The following is a 16,599-nucleotide window of genomic DNA, read 5'->3' on the forward strand; positions in this document are numbered from 1 at the left end:
CTCATGCATTTCCTGCATGATGGGCCTTAATCTGATATGTGACAGCAACACAACCTGCTGGAGAGACAGGTTTGTCTCCCAGAGGCTGCCCTGTCTCAGGAATACATTTCCCATACACGTCAGAGTACCATGCTGACCCTCTTCAAGCACAACCATGATGACTAGATGGGAAACCACAAATCTGTCCCAAGGGTCCCACCTGTATCCCTCATTGGCAGGGGCAACAGGTGCTTACTAATGTTTCTTTTTGGGGGTAAACTAATGGCTGGGCTTGTAAGGGCCCCAGGGCCATTAATCTAGTAGCCTTCCATGATCCTATGAACCTATGATGCTACTGAACTCCCAGGTGACATGTATCAAGAGTAGCATGCTGTATCATGGGGTATGCAGGGAAGATTACATTGTCTGCCCCTATTTGTCCCTGACACACTGTTCTACACATACGCACTTAGGTAACTATGGGCATATGCAGCCGTACCTTGGCAAAGTCACATTTTTGTGTTGACAGCGTGCCATCCTGAGCTGCTGTATTGGCACCAGCTCTCCACGACGTAGACACACAGACCCCTGGAACAGAAACAGAAAAAGTTGTTGGAGACAACAGGTAGTCAGCAATACTACCACCAATGCAGCATCATGGAACAAAGGTACATACACTTTGATGTGTACTCATGACACATGCCAGCAGACAGCACCTTACAAGGATAACACTACTGCACTACAAACTGTAATTAAATGTACTATAGTCACCTTGTGCATCAGACACATATTTGCATGTCCCTACATCAATGGTATGGATGACAGGGATGTGGCACAGGTATCATCACATGCACTGGGTGTGGTGTGGGGTTGCCAAAGGCCTAGGCTGTGCCACACAATTGGCATTGTGTGTGTGTGTGTCTGGAGAGGTGCTGGTCAGCTGGGCCATGGGGAGGAGCTGTGTGTGTTTGTTGGTGACCTGCATGTGACAGTGATGTGTGGACAGCACCCTCCATTCTGTAGTGCTGGTGGTACTGCCACTATGGGAACGAGACTGTCCATGGCCACATGGATTCTCACCTTATGCTGGTGCTGACCTATGTCCAGTTGTCTGATGCCCTACTCCAACCACATGTACTAGCACAGACAATACACGGTCAAGGTCTGACAGTGTCTTATACCAATGTCTGTCCACTACATCGGCATAATGATGCATGGCATCACCAGTGTTGTGGATGGAGTCATGGATGCCAGACAGTGATGCATCCATGATCTTGAGCATCCATCTGGTGTTGCGTTCAGAACATGCCTTTGCCTCCATGATGGACTAAAACATGCGTCGAGTGACTCGGGATGTGACACCTATGACAGATGGTGGATGGGCAGCAGTCCTCCTTTGAGCACCCCTATCAATCTGCCTGTATGGGACCTCGACAGCTGTCTGGCTATGGCTAGTGTCTACATTCACAGATGCCATAGTCACCACTCTCCTGTTTGATGCCACCACCCTCTGACTGTCCAATATCTGTGGCCGCAGGGGACTAGGTATGTGTGGGCATACTGACTGTGTACAGGGACATTGGGGAGGAAGTGGGATGTCAACATACCTCTTAACCGTATTGAATTCCTCCGTAAATGCTGGTTTTGAGGGCAAAATATTGGGGTGCCACGAATTCCCGTGTGGCCCCTTTAATTTCTGAATTTCCCAGTTTTTTTTTTGTCATCACATGCAGGGCATGATGATGTCAGCTTCATGAGGGGCAGAACTTAAATTATAAACGCGGGTTTAAGGCAATAGAAAAAAGACAAGACAATTTGTAGCTAGCTGTATAATGTATTTTATATTAGGAACTAGTTCCCCTAGTTTGCTTAGACGCTATTGTTTTGCTTTCCTTATCACTGCTATGCCCGGTGACGATACACAGAGTTACACGGCTGAGGTTAAGGAGAGAGAACCGGCATAATTTTGAGGGACTAATTATGAGGCTGTTTGAGCAGGGAACATTTTGTTTTGATGGGGCAGATGTGTGATCTTCATTTCCACTTATGCTCTCCATTTCGTCCGTGTACCGCAATTGGATATGTATGGTGTTTACAGCCACACTGGGTGGGTTGGCTTGCCTATGCGGTTGTTTCTCTCCAGAGAGAGTGGCATTGCAAGAGATGGTGAAAAAAGGCTTTAAGATCCCAGAGATGAAGCATATTGCTGGGACTAAGGGATTTTTAGTGAAGGGTGTTGTTGATGACAATGTTAGTTTTAATAAAAAGATGATAGCATTAAAGCATTCAGGCTGGTGACATCCTGGATATGTATAAGCATACATTTTGGGGTGCACTTCTGAGTAATGAATGGAGTATGTGTTTATTTCAAGTAAAAGTTATGTTGGATTCTGAGCTCTGCTCGTGGTGATGTTCTCTGTTTAATGGATTCTTCTGTTCATGTCTGAGAAGGGAGTGGGATCAACAGTGACTCTGGAAGCCGAGGCGGAATATTTTTGTTCAAGTCTAGGGAAATGGTGAAACAAATATTGAACCTTGGCAGCCGGAGTGAAATGCTTGCAGTTGATAGTTGAAATTGGAAAATGCTAGCATAAATGATGATTGGGGTCGGGTTGGAGATTTGTGGTGGTGATTAGATTTTGAAGAAAAAGGTATTTGTCTTTCATTAGTTAAACGCACTGTTGAATACCATTCTTAAAACAAGTTATGTATTCTTATTCCTCATTTAAATATCTACTAGCTGTCACCATCACAGTGCACAGGTAGTTATCTGTGTCTATTATGTTGGGATTAGAGCTGGATGGTTAATTTCCCATAGATCCATGAAGTTGCCTGTACCAAGATGCATGGTTTTACATTTTTATAATGATGTCATGCAGGTCTAGATACTACAGTTGGGTCTTTTTTGTAAGGAGTTGAAGTTTGAAATCTATTGATGTTACTAGGGTTCTTCAGCATATGTATGTGTTGGATAGAACTGAGAATTGTAAAAAGGCAGGTTGCCAGAGCGTGTTCTAGGGATGATGCCAAGTGCATGTGTAGATTTGGTAGATTAGATCACTGTTAAGCATTTGGAATGCAAAGTTTTGAGTTCTGGGAAATATAGATTTGGTGTTGAAGTGTAGTTTAATTAGTTTGTTAGGACTTCATTGGAGTTTGCAGGGTGCCACATTGTGCTCAAATGGGTTGCTGCTTTTTGTGTTTTGTTCCTTGGATGGAAATGTTTAACTGTGGTTTGTGCATCTTTTCAGATGGGCATTGAGGATACCAATAAATTAGGTTTACCTTCACTGTTTGGCTGTGCTGAAGTGGTTAGTCAGTGTACATGAATCCTATTTAGTAGGTGTAAAGGTTGCTTGGTAGGCCCTTGCAGTTGCAGTTAACTCTGTAATATCCATGTGTTGGAGGCAAGCAGTGTCATTTATTTTTTGGCTATGTGAGTAGTATTCGGAATGCACTTACAGTACCTTTGGTGAGATGTAATTATGCTGTGATCTGTTCATACTTTCTACATGATTTTTTTTGTGTGTGTGTGTGTGTGTGTGTGTGTGTGTGTGTGTGTGTGTGTGTGTGTGTGTGTGTGTGTGTGTGTGTGTGTGTGTGTGTGTGTGTGTGTGTCTAGTTAACTATAGTGTTCACTTTTGTGATGGGAAGAGGGAGGGAGTTGATAGACTGCTTCGGAAAAAGGCGTCTGGATTTTTGTTGTCATCATGAAAGTCCATGGTTTGCTTAACCACACACCACTGCTTTTCAGTCTTCTTCACGGATTAAGAAAAATGCAAAGTCCCAGTCCATGATTATGAATGCCACTGCCAGCCATTGTCTTGCTGAAGAGATTGGTTCAGTGGGGGAAATGTTTCATGTTGGTGCTTGTATATACTTGGAGACATACTGCTGAAGAGATTAGTGGGGGTCTGGGGGAAATGTTTCATTTTGGTGCTAGTACATACTTGAAAATGCTGATAGGAATGGATTGCTGGGGGAAATGTTTCATTTTGCTACTAGTACATACTTGAAAATGATGAAGGGAATAGATTGCTGGGGGAAATGTTTCATTTTGGTGCTAGTACATACTTGAAAATGATGAAGGGAATAGATTGCTGGGGGAAATACATACATTCATTTTCTGCTGTGTCTTAAGTTGGTATCACTGGTTTTTACAGCTTGTGTCATCTGATTATCTGAAGGATTACTTGCATAATAATAGACCCTGTTAGTTAACAGCCTGCATATCATTGCTGGAACCTGTGTGGAACAGAACTCTTTTCAAACTATCTGGAAATATACAGAGCTAAGTATATTTTTTGGTTCGTCAGAATTGTGTAATGTAAATTGTTGCTGAACTAATTTTATTCAGAGTTGTGCACTGTTATTTTTGATTCACTGTATAGTTTTTTAGATCTCTACTGAAAGTGTTTTGTCCTACCCACCCTCCCTATCTCTGGTTTGTTGTTTAAATTTGGTGGCTTTTGCAGTTGCTTGCCCTACTGTCGATATGATCTGGGACAGAGCCCCCAGTCCCATCTCTTTACCACATTCTACCTAATACACTCCTTGTGCACTTGTTTTTAGTAATTTTTAATTTAATTGCATTTTATTAAACTGTGTTTGGTCTAATATTGCTACATACTCAAGTGTGCTAGCTTGCACTGCATTTGAATTGTTTTACCGCTGTTTTAGCTACTTTTCTGTAAAAAAAAAAAACCTGTAAGCCTGTTTCCTAACTTTCCTGTAACTAGTGTAGTCCAGTTACAGATTTGCTGTATCCCGGACTGTATGTAAGCTTCTGAGCCCCCCCCCAAGCCTTTCTGTGTTGGAGGGAAGCCTTCTAGCTTGTCAGTGGGAGTGTTAAGCACTAGGTAACCTGTCTACCATATAAGGTTCTAGCCCAGAAATTGTAGTTATTGGCCATCTGGGCAATCTTTTCCATCTCTCTCAACTTTCCGATTTGAAAGTCTGCATTTGTACTTGTTTCTTTCATGTAACCAGTCTAGTGCAGATACAGATTCTTAGTTTTAGCACTTGAATTTGCTTATTCGTGCTTAGCACTTGCTCAGAACTTGTTGTAAGCACTAAATAAGCTACTGATTACTATAGCACTAAACCTTCCTCATTACCTAGAGGAAAACAGTTTTTGCACTTACATTTCTCACTTGCTTAGAGAATAACAGCTCTTGTACTCACTTTCCTCACTTATCTAGAGGAAAATAGTTATTTATTCAGGCATGTCCAAGGGTCAGCTCCCAGAGTTCTCACCTGTCTATCTGATGAATCTGGGCATCTAGGGGCAATGTAGAAATTGCCTCATGTATACAGACAACCGTCTCCTTCTACCACCCAACACTGCAACCTGTGAGAGATGCACTTATCTAGCCAAACTGGAGGTAAAGCTCTCTCCAACCAAGACATTCAAGAGGAGAAGGTAAACACTTGCACCACACCACACTTATCACATAGTCTCACTAAATCTACACCACCAAAATCCACACATAGAAACACAAAAACATTTGCGGAGGGTCTCAATAATAATCTGCCCAAGCAATAGAGACCTCCAGAGCAGAAACGGAAGTAACTTCCATCCCCAACACAACCCAAATGACACATAGTCCACAGACTCAGTGTCCCACTCAACCACAGCCAATAAGGCAAAACAATGTATCCAACACACTAGTCATAGGTGACTCTATAGTCAGGCACACTGATGTCTCACTCACCAGGCTAAACAAGGAGAAGGTTACTCTCAGCTGCCTGTCAGGTGCCAGGATCTACCACATAACCCACGCACTCAGGTCACTCCACAACAAGTACAAATATGACTCTGTCATTGTCCATGTTGGTGTGAATGACCTGAGATGTACCTCCCTGGACTACATGAAAAGAGACATGGAAGAGCTCTCTGATCTTGTAGCCCAGGCAGGTATGACCCTAGCCCTAAGTAGCATTCTGCCATCACCCAGAATGATGCCACAGTACAAGGACAAAATGATTGACTTCAACAATTGGCTGAGGTTATGGTGTCATTCTAGGGGGATCCAGTATCTGTCTGCTTGGGATGACATGGTCAACAGGTCACGATGCTTTGCCAGAGATGGCATGCACCTGTCGCTCCTGGGATTCCGGATACTGGCTAAGGCTCTTGCCGCCCCTATAGTGCCTTTTTTAGGCAAGGTTCAAATGACAAATTCACCACCGTAACAGGAACAGGCAAGCAAAAACTGAGGGTAATGCTACTCAATGCTAGAAGTCTAAATCTCAAAATGCACTCACTCAAGGCACTCCTTAAAATGGAGAACATCGATATCTGTGCAGTGACTGAGACCTGGTTCAAGGCTCCAGAGAGCACCCCTGCACTACCAGGCTATAACTCATACCACACTTTTCGGCAATGTAACCTGGACCAAAATACCAAAGGCTGAGGTGTGTCCATATTCATTAAGGATATCCACACCTCCAGGCTAGTTGCTCAGTATAATGCATCCGAGGTCATCCAAGTGCAACTAACTCTGGACAAAACTGCAATCCAAATTGTAGCTTGCTACAGCTCCCCCACCATGCCCCAAGATTCCCACTCCTCTTTTCTTGATGTACTGGAAAATATTAGGGTTCAACCAAACACCCTAATAACGGGCAATTTCAACTACCCCACCATTAACTGGGAAAACTACTCATGTACCAACTCCTTCGCACAATGCTTTTTGAAATTCATAAACTCCAATGCCCTGGATCAACTTATCCACACCCCCACCAGGGGCAACAATATCCTAGACCTAGTCATTACCAACATGAGTGACCGTTTTTTCACACCTGAAGTCAACTCCTCGTTGGTCACATCCAACCATAAGCTAATCACCCTTGATATCCACATCCCGCCCTCACCACCCATTAAGGAAACCATGTTAAAAAATGTCTTCAAAGCCAACTTCTAGCTTCTTAAGACAGATGTGGTGAACTTCATGAAACCCATGCAGATGGACAATACAGTTACAACTGCTGAATCCTACACAAATGCACTCTATAAGCCCTTACACGAGTGCATGGATGGTGCTATCCCAAACAGAACCAAGGTGCTATCCTCCAAAAAAAGGAAGCCAATCTGGTGGTCCCCTGCCATAAACAAACTGTACAACAGAAGGAAGAAATTGTTGCAAAAGAGAGTAAAATCCCATGAGTGGAGGTGCTCCCTGGTCAGTCTCAGTAAGAAGCTGAGATCCCTTATAAGATCCTCCAAAGCTAGCCATGAAAACAAAATTGCCACTGATTCTAAGGACAACCACAAAGCATTCTATAGCTATGTCAGGAATCTCAATGGCAACACTCAGATCTGCTCTGAGTTACAGCACAATGGCACAAAAATTACAGAACCAACTGATATTGCCAACATCCTGGCAGATAGGGTCAGTACTAACTCCCCCCCCTAAAGGGCCCATATCTATACAGGAAGAATGCAGAGTCCCTGTAATCACAACTACGCAGGTAAAAGCTGCACTCTCTAAAGCCAAAAACACAGCATCCATGGGGCTGGACAACATCCCAGGCTGCATTTTACACGAACTTCAGAATAAACTGGCTCCCCACCTAAGCACCATGTTCAATCATAGCCTCACATCAGGCTTTGTGCCCACTGAATGGCGTACAGCAACAGTTATCCCACTCCACAAAGGGGGAGCCACAATGGATCCCAGGAACTATCGACCTATTAGCCTGACGAGCCTGGTCTGCAAGGCCATGGAAAGTATCATCATGGAACTCATAAAAAAGACATTGGTAACCTCCAAACTCTGGATCCCACCCAGTTTGGGTTTGTGAAAGGCAGATCATGCCTTCTGAACCTGATCGACTTCTTTGAGGCAGTCACCAAAGCCATAGATGAGGGTAAGGTGGTTCACACAGCCTATCTTAACCTCGCCAAGGTTTTTAACACCACCCCCCATTCTGGAATTATAGCTAAACTCACCAAACTAGGTATAAATCCCTAAGTCACAAGATGGATTGCCAACTGGCTCACTGACAGAACCCACACTGTAAAAGTTGCACACTCCAAATCTGACCTCAAACCAGTGACAAGTGGAGTACCACAGGGTTCAGTCCTGGGACCTCTCCTGCTTGGTATCTACTTCTCTGAAGTACAGGCTAACACAGAAGGCCTCTGGCTAATGAAGTTTGCAGATGACTGCAAACTAGGAACCATAGTTGAGTCCCCAAATGATGTGGAAATCCTACAGAAGGGCCTCACTGAAACAGATGCATGGTGTCGAAGCCATGGCTTCAAGCTCAATACCAAAAAGTGCATTGTCATCCCCTTTGGTAAAAACTCTGTTCCCATGAACTACTACATAGACAGCAGTCTACTTAACACTGAATGTGTGATGAGACCTTGGGACCCAGGTGTACAGTAGTCTGTCTTTGATAGTCACATCACCACAGTATTCAGGAAGTCCTTCTATGTGGCACACCAAAAGGGTTCTCATCCAGGAAAAAAGAGGTCATTGTTCCACTCTACTCGACACTCATTAGACCCATTATAGAGTACAACGCCCCTTTTGGAATGTACTTCAGAAGAAATCCGCAGCAGCTGGAAAGGCCACAGAAGTACCTCACAAAGAGGATTACTGGCCTCAAGCAGATACCCTACACTGACCATCTCAAAAAACTCCATTTTACTCCGTAGCATATCGCCTACTCTGAGGTGATCTCTGCCTAACATATAAAGATATGTCAAACCCAGAGATGTTGGACATGATACACCTGAAGAAATCCCAATCCCTCCGAGATACATGGTCTAGAGACCTAAACCTTGTCACCACAATAAACAGGACATGCTGGAGGGATAGATTCCTGTCCCATAGACTTCCCATACTCTGGAACAGGCTACCCATCTATGTCAAGCAAAGTTCTTCATTAGCGCTCTTCAAGAAAAATCTTGATGAGTTGATGGGAAATAGGAAATACACCCCGGGGATCACTTCTGTGTCTCTGCTCGACAGGGGCACAGGAAAATAACTTTCTTGGGTGGCGTAAGCCAGGGAACCTTGTTGGCTAGGCTTACATAGGCCCTCTGGCCGATAGCCTAGTACCTACCTATGAACCTAAATGTTTCATTTTGGTGCTGGTGCATACTTGAAAATGCTGAAGGGAATGGTTTGCTGGGGAAAATGTTTCATTTTGGTGCTTGTACATACTTGAAAATACTGAAGTGAATGGAACGTTGAGGGAAATGTTTCATTTTGGTGCTTGTACATACTTGGAGACATACTGCTGAAGGGATTAGTTGGGGGTGTGGGGAAATGTTTCATTTTGGTGCTTGTGCATTATGTTTTGTTGACTGGGATGTTCAAAGTTTGGTTTAACATATACAGTTATATAATATAGTAGTTTACTTTTTTGCCTAAATAGACCTGATGGCATACACTACAGAGGTTAGTGTTATCCAAAGAAATCAGTGTAGTGATTACTGAACAAAGTGCCTGTAGTAATATTGTACTTTGCATGTGCATATGGTTGGCATTGGCTTAAAAACAGCAATAGCAATATATACTGAGTTAATTGCTGGTCATATAAAGAATGAGACAGGAAAATAAGCAGAGTAAAGCTTATAAGCTGTTTTAACATATGTATCTCTTTGTGGGGAGGGGGCACCTTTATAAAATAAGGCAGATGTATATTGTACACAACTAATATGATGTAACTGCAGGTGTTGTACAACAGGAATAGAGAGAAAGGATGAGAGAGAAAGAATAGTTCATAACAGTGGCAGCGTACCTTGTGAGTGTAGTGATTAAAGACCTTTATTCCTGAGGGTAAGTTGTTCCATGCACTTCCCATGACCTTTCTGAGTAGAGTGTCATTGTATAACCTATGTTTTTTATGTTGTTTTCATGAGCTGATTTTTACCTAAATAGAGATATTTAGCAGGATGCTACCATTAAATGAAATTAAAGATCGATGGTGAATGTTTAGGTGGGACTCTGGAGAAATTTAAAGCCAATGTTTAGCAATATATAATTGTTTATTTTTAAATAAAGGGCACATGAGGAATAAATGAGGATTGCAGTGTTTGGGATCTAGGTGCAGAACCTAGGGTGTAACTATGCTGATTTATGACGGATTTTCTCCAGCATTATTAAATGACTTATTGCAAAGCTTGTATCCATGATGGCACCATAAAATAGCATTGGCTGCACAAAAGTTCATAGCAGTTTAAGTTCTGATATGTAGGCAGGGTAATGTTTGTCCCTGCAGGGGCAATCTAGCAATTAGTTAATGCTTTTTGTTGTTTTTATTGTTGTTTTATCTATTATTGTGTGGACTTGTTTTGCAAAAGAGAGTGCAACATCATGTATAACTCATAAATGCTTTCTAGTACTACACTAACGAAAGGAATGGTGTTAATATATGTTGCATGTGACATTTACCTTAAATTCTGGGAAATGAAACTGAGGAAAAATGCTGGTATTAGCTAACTCTGCCTTCTGGATGTTGGTCCGGGGAGGGATTAAGGAAGCCTTTAACTAGTACAATTCCACTCACAATAGCACTTATCATGCTCATGCACTGTAGAATTGCATTAAATATAATCAATGTCAGGTTAGAAATACTAGATCATATAGGAGAGGTCATATTTTATGTTTATTATTTTGTCTGTTCTTCAGTTTTTGTTTAAATGTTGGTATCCCATGATTCCATTGGAGCAGGCGGGGTTACATAATTATGTGTACAAATTTTATGTTAATCAGCATACAGATTTGTACCTATTTTTCATAGCCCTTTGTCCAGATTTTTGATTTTTCCAGGTTGAGCGGTATGGATGTCAACCCATGGGACAGATTCAGCCACCAACATCCCACCTGTGCCTCACTGTGGCCACCATCATCATCAGAGTCCAATGAAACACTGACATCAGGTTGTGAGGGGGGGACACTCCAACCCTTACAGTTACCTGTGAGGAGGAAGACAACATGACTACATTAATACTTGCACTATTATGCCTGCTGATACACACACACACACACACACACACACACACACACACACACACACACACACACACACACACACACACACACACACACACACACACACACACACACACACACACACACACACACACACACACACACACACACACACACACACACACACACACACACGATGCCAGAACTGCATTATATATACCACTCCTTATTACTGATCCCATGCACAACACACAAGCAGACCACAACAGACACAGGGGGAGAAGCTGGCATAATGGTTAAGATGCTTACCTTAGAAACACAAGGTGCAGGGTTTGATTCTCACATGGAGTAATTGGCTAGGCTTAAAATGGCCCATGAGGGCAGTTAGTCTAGTACTAATCTACGAAATCTACACACACATGGCAGGCCCTTAACAACATGTAGTGTAGCTATGTCTGGTTAATGTTGCCAGTACTATACATCTGTGAGATAAGTGACATGTCAGTATATGTGATGGATCTTCACCTACAACACAGTGGGGCACCCATTACCACCATAATGTTGCCACCCTTTATAGCAGACTGCTTAGGCCTTCACAAAAATACATGCAAATATGTTACAACTCCTGAAAATATTCTACTATGATTACCAGTTCAATGCACTGCCGTGAACCCCTCCACAACTGAATATACAAGTATTGTACTATGGCTAAGCTTAACAGTTGTGTCCATGGCAAACTGGCAGCTGCTACCATTTCTAGCGTATAGCTGAGCCATAACAAAACAGTTTCATACTCACCAGCTACAGGATGTTGGACTCCAGCCACACAGGATGTACCTATGGAATTGTGGGGGAGAGGTATTGTCAGCAAACACAAATGTGGCATTGGTACAGGGTAATATGTGCATATTTAAACATGCACAGTATGAACTGTGATACTGCCTACATTGCTGACATTCTGAGTATGTGTGCATTACAACCCCCCCAAATGAAGATCGACCTGACATCCGTGTATAGGTATGCAGAGGCTGCCACTATGGCTACTGCAATACCTCCACAACATATGGGGTGATGGATGTTTGCAAGCTGGTGGCTGAACCCAGGTTTACCAGGAACTCCTCTGGGGCCGAGAGTGGTTGTTGTGTAGCAGGTCCTCCACTGGTGGCAGCACAGTCCCTGGCCAAAGCTGTGTCCCTTTGTGGTGCAGTATTTATCATGTCTGTGGCCCAGTGCTGGACCTGCTCATAGCTTCTTTCCTGTAGCCCTACGTGATTTACTGATGCCACAAGGTCTGCCCACAGTGCAGTGCATTTTTCCTGTTTTTGCCAACTCCTTGACAGCAGGATATCATGATGCAGTCTGAGGCCGTCAGCTATAACTTCATTCTCAGCTACAGAAGAAGGTGGCTTCCTCCATCTATACATCAGTAGGGGAACACATCAAAGGACCACATACATTGCTCTCCATTATGTACACACCCTGCACGTCCACATGTGCCAGCACTGTCCTCTGCTAATTCTCACATAATACCCCAACATCTATCACCACAGTATGCATGTGGCTATCAGCAACATAATGGCAATACTTCATGAGTATCCCTCATGATCTTGCTGTTTCCTGCTACTTGCTGCACTAAGGTGTTCAACTGCATCTTTTCTGTTGCACCTATTACTGCTTGTTTAGAGCCTGTCTACATTGTATGAGGTTTTGTCAGTCTCCTACTTTTGTTTTACACACCTGGACTGTAGACCCACCCATTAGGTCTCCCTGGCCTTCCTCTCTCAGATTCTCACACATATGGCTGGACAATGTCCTACAATTTCCCATGCCAGTCTGGTTGATATGGGCATCCTGACACAGTGTAACAACTGCCTCATGTACACAGACAACCATCTACAAACACCACCAAGGAACACAATTTGTGAGAGCTGCAATGACATTAGGAACCTACAGTCCATGCTCTGTCCCTCTCAAGCCCCCATATCTGGCACCAAACAGGTTGTCATCACAATCAGTACACCTCACACACCACCCACATCTACACAAAACCATCCACATATGCGGACCTCAACAACACATCACCAAACAAAGGAAACCTCCGAGGCAACAACATATGCAAACTCCACAGCCCTCCACACCACATACCATGCATAGCGACACACCTGTGTCCCACAGCCACTACCTGGCCTGTGACATCAACAGAACTTGTTGGTGGGTCAGATGTGTGTCCCAGACACTCATCCAGCTGTGGAATGGACACCCTGTCCACATCAGGCAGAGTACCTCTTTACCCGGTTTTAAGTGAAACCTGGATAACTGGATGGTAAACAGGACATACACCCTTGAGATACCACCCATGTCCTTGTTGGACTGAGGCATCTGGTGCTGACTTGCATAACCATGGGCTAAACTGTGGGCAAGGTTTATGAGGGCCTCACGGCCAATAGCCTATTAACTTTGTATGTTCCTAGGTATACTAGTTATGGCTCTGTGTGCTATGATGGACTGTGTTATGTCTCCACACCCATCTCTGCCATCTACTGTGGTGTGCCCCTATGGGCAATGTCCCAGTAACCATGTCATACAGCCACCATCCGACAAATAGGTGAGTGGTACTACAGGTATATGGCGACAGTCCAGCAACATGTGTGCAACCCAGTGACAGACAGCACTGCAAACATGCTGTAAGGTATCCTCCTTGTAGGTGTCTGATATCTGCAGTAAACAGATGTTTGCAGAATGTGTACATGTGCCTGATATATGTGGACCCTCTGCCAGACATATGTGGTTGTCTGGCAAAGAGTTGGACAATACGTGATGTTTGATTCTACACTGTGGGGAATCTGGCTGTAAAATGCCAGACCCCTCAGAAAACAGTTATGGTGCATTAATATCTGGTACTGAATTCATTCCCTTATGTTGTATGCTTGATATGTACACTCTGTTGCTGAGGCCGGGCCTGTGTCCCCCCAGTACTACTGGCTATAACCTGCTGTCCTGCTGTAGGGGGTCAACAGGTATGCTATGCATACCTCTCAAATGATGAGATACAGGTGTGGAGTACACAGTGACCTAGCCAGAGTATATCAGGAATAGTCAGGGACACCTGCAGAATGTTTGAAGTATGCTTGTGTGACATTCACAGACTGAAAGGCGCTCACTGACAGTACATCATGTGATATGACAGCTGTATCCACCAGTACTTACTGTCACTATTGTCTAAAACACAATCCAGTAGCATTTGTACGTGACCCAAACATTTTTGGGGGACTCAGAGGGCCAGAGCTGTGATCTGTGTCGCAGCAGACAAGCCGAAAGGGAAGCCTGTAGGTTCTGGACAGCTGATTAACAGCAACATGTAATTCCAAGATATGTACTACAGACCTACTTTTGTAATCCCTATTTCCCTTAACTGCTTCCTCCCATCTGCATCCCATTACATATTTTTTATTTATTATTTTATTTAACATTTGCTTACCAGGATAGTCCGACTGGACAGCTAGTGTCCATTTTCAGTGGAGTCCTGGGGAGAAAAGTTCCAAACTGTTACAGAGTAATGGGCAATTTATGGTAACAATCAAGATAACAAAGGGGACTTCTGTTACATATCTTGTATAGTGCTGTTCTCCTTTATGTGTAGATATCCTGTAATATGCTTATGTTCTTGCAGTCTGTCTTCGTAAAGGAAGTCACAGACCTGTTTACCATAGGCAGCAGTTTGCCTTTTCTAGGTAATGCTCATGAACAGGTAATTGCCTGTGCACCAATCTGTGGCTTACACTTGCTAATTGCATCCAGAACAGCTGGGTTGCATTTTAATTAGCCAATGGCATGGCACCACAGTGCTATATTTAAGGCCTTCATGTAGGCCTTGGGCCTTTTCCTGGCCGAGATGTACATTATCAAGGTGTGGGGACTACATCATCACATAGGGTAGTAAAAATACTGTCCACTGTCTGGATTTATGTGGTATGTCCACAGTTTGGCAGGCTATGTTTGGCCATTGTGAACAGACTTTCTGATTATGTGGCAGTTAACTGTTTAACAATGTGGGTTGAGGTCAGTAAGGGGATAGACAGATGTGAGTGTCATACATCATTTCCATCAGAATATGCATGCTGCTTCAGTAGCTGCTGGTCTATCAGCTGTGAATGTAAGGGAGACTGTGACACGTGTCTCTGTCACTTGACCATCCTACCACCCATTTATGTATGGGTGCTTTGTGGATTCCCTGTTCTAGGTGGTTGGGAGGTATGATAGGCCTGTAGCAGGTAGCTGAACATTCTGCCGAATATGTTACAGGTTTCTGGCCAGGAGTTATACTGGGGATTATGAACACATTGGGAGACAGCAAGCTGTATATGTCAGTGAGGGAGCAGTGTCAGTTCTGTTGTCACAGCATAGCCAGGGTGAGGGTACCCATAACAGTCCAGGTGAGGCATGTGACTCAGGTACATATGCTATGTAATAGTGCCAGCCAGAGAGTGGTAGGTGACATTTAGGATGCCTGTACATATTTGTGAAATGTGTCCTAACCTACAGGCCTTTGACGTGCTAAAATGGGTGGTGGTGACTGCAGTAGCAGGAACTGGTTCTGCTTAAAATTGCACGGCTTGGTCAGTTATTTGTTGTATTGACAAGCATATACTTGACGCGCAACAGACTGGACTGGAAGCCAGGACTGTGGGAGGCAAATTGTAAAGCATGCTAGGAATTAATAGATTGAGCTACTGAGTCAGTACTATAGCAGGAGTATTTGCAAGACATATGTGCATGCATACAGTCTGTTACACAGGATTGGCATGAACATGTGTATTCCAATGGGTATGACATGTGACACTGAACTGTCTGTCATGATTTTCTAATCTCAGTCTGTACTGACGTGCCAGTACTTCAGCACACAGAATATGTTTTGTGACAATAGTGCCAAAAGTAGGTGGCACAACTGTGGACATTCTGCAACAGTCTGTACAGCTGTCACCTCTACCTGATATATTAGGCCACATGCATCCATCAACATTTATTTGGCTGTGTACTGGTTTGGTGTCTGCATCACAGTCCCAAGCATGCTGTCATTTTTCTTATTATATGTACAAGCAGTGTGTCACTGGCACTCAGGATATGTTTATGGAAACACCTGTTATACTTCATGCTGAATGGCCTAGTGGGCTAATGCACTATGCTGTAGTTGACAGGGTCCTGGGTTCTTATACAAGTGGTACAGTGAATTGTTTTCTGTTTAAACTGTGAGCTTTGGCCAACTGAGACCTGCATGAATGGAGTTAAGTAGATTTTTATCTGCACTTTTATCAAATAATACACTATTTAAAGTAATTTGTTTGTGTTGCATTGAGCAATATCTAGCTGGAAGTTGTGACTGTTTTTTCTTATTCAAGTGGTATTTTCAGTTAAGGCTTGTTAAAAAACCTGCATAGCCAGTGATAAGTGGGGGTAGTTTACCTCATTGTTATTCGGTTTCTGTCTTATACAAGTGGTACAGTGAATTGTTTTCTGTTTAAACTGTGAGCTTTGGCCAACTGAGACCTGCATGAGTGGAGTTAAGTAGATTTTTATCTGCACTTTTATCAAATAATACACGATTTAAAGTAATTTGTTTGTGTTGCATTGAGCAATATCTAGCTGGAAGTTGTGACTGTTTTTTAATCTT

The sequence above is a fragment of the Protopterus annectens genome, chromosome 3.part1, assembly GCF_019279795.1.
Source record: "Protopterus annectens isolate FY-2018-M chromosome 3.part1, PAN1.0, whole genome shotgun sequence".
Taxonomy (NCBI): domain Eukaryota; kingdom Metazoa; phylum Chordata; order Ceratodontiformes; family Protopteridae; genus Protopterus; species Protopterus annectens.